Raw genomic sequence first — 1729 nt, 5'->3', positions numbered from 1 at the left:
TATTCAATAGTGATATTGGTCTGTAATTTTTAGGCTGGGTCATATCTTGGTCCTCCTTAGGTATAAGTGAAATAAATGCACATCTCCAAGATGGTGGTATTTGTCCCCCCATTAAAACATCATTAAATAGACATCTCAAGGGTTCCAACATTTCTTCCAATAATTTTTTATAATAAATTGCAGTAAACCCATCTGTACCAGGGGCCTTACCAACCTTCAGTTGTTTAAATGCCTCTGCAATCTCTTCCACCGTGATCATACCATTCATCAGTCCTCTTTGATCCTCAGAAAGACAAGGCAAATTTGCTTGTTGTAAATAATTGTCTATTTCATTTGTCTATTTCAAACTAACTTTTATACCTGTTTTGTTTTCTCTACTGGTGGATCTCTCTTATTTTTAAGGGAGGCAGGATGTCAGAATCCAGTTATATTTCATTTCTAGTTATCGACTATGGAAAACCCCATTTCTGCTCTCTCTGGATTCTGTCATACTACGAAGGGGAAGGGGGATGAGCAAAAGGGTTTTATGGCTCTCACTTCCTTCATTAAACTTCAAAGGGACTGAATGTGGATTCTCACCAAGAGGACTGACCATAACAATATGGCCATAACCTTTCATCTACTCCTCTCTGAAGTCTCCCTTTTGCCGGCAGTAAGGGAAAAGGGGGAGAAAATGCAGCGCCTGGAGTCTGGGAAAAGAGAGGAGGAGGATCGTCGCCCGGAAGAACTGTGGGGTGGGGGACTGCTTGAAAACACTTAAAACATTGAAGGGTGGGAGAGAATTCCTCAGATCCTGTCTAGCACACCTACAATCATTTTCTCTTAATAAATATGCCTGTTGGAAAAGATATTCCAAGAGTTCTGTATTTTTAAGATGTAAAGTGAGGTGGATCCTTACACCTAGGTTCCTAATGACTAAGGACAACCTTATTTAACAAACAAAGGGAGAAACAGGGAAGGGAAGGAGGAGCTGATAAGAATAGTATACAAATGGGAAGAGATGCCTATATCATATCATCCAGAACAAGGATAAACCTGAACATCGCCAGTAATAACTGAACTAGGAAGATGAAATCAGGAAGTCTAGCAGAAGAATGTATAACTGACCGTAGAGAAAATTGGGAAAGATAGGAAGATAAAACTGCTACATGAAAATGAGAATGTGCATTGAGATAGGTAAAAGTTAATAATAAATGGGGGTTTTTTGGTTGGCCCCTTGTAGTTTAGCAGCTTAGAGCTGTGGTCTATGGGATAGATTGAGCTGTTATCTTTGCATCCACATCAGGCAACAAAATCTTAAGTTTGAAAGTTTTGTAACACACTAGATTCCAGTTAAGATGCTACAGTTGTTAGATTTTTCTTTCTAAACACTAATAAAAATGTAATTTGTTCAAAACAGTGAGCCTTCTTTGATACATACTGCCCAAATATAATTTCAATTCGGCAGAAGGAATAAAACCTTATTAAAAAGATCAAAATACAATTTATTTATTTTTTTAAACTTTTTATTTATAAAACAATTTAAAAAAAATTGGATTTGACGTGACATTCCAGTATATACATTCTTATCAGATTATACCATATTTTACAATCAATTCATTATCTCTACATATACATTAAATTTTATATACATTATCTATTCTAAAGTAACATACATTTCTATCTTATCATTCGTCTTTAATCCCAGCCGTCCTTTTCAAATTCCTCCAGCGGTAAAATTTATCCCAGG

The 1729-nt window shown here is 36.2% G+C and overlaps 1 protein-coding gene across 1 annotated transcript in view; it reads left to right on the top strand.

The window, feature by feature from the left end:
* The window catches only part of LOC107291096 (cGMP-dependent protein kinase 1-like), a gene marked incomplete at its 3' end in the record, with an annotated part of 809166 nt that overhangs the window by 609888 nt on the left and 197549 nt on the right, over positions 1-1729 (top strand). The window lies entirely within an intron of this gene.

Source organism: Protobothrops mucrosquamatus, unplaced genomic scaffold, assembly GCF_001527695.2.
Source record: "Protobothrops mucrosquamatus isolate PMUCROS unplaced genomic scaffold, P.Mucros_1.0 scaffold1048, whole genome shotgun sequence".
NCBI classification, from domain to species: domain Eukaryota; kingdom Metazoa; phylum Chordata; class Lepidosauria; order Squamata; family Viperidae; genus Protobothrops; species Protobothrops mucrosquamatus.
This window is presented reverse-complemented; position numbering and strand designations above follow the sequence as displayed.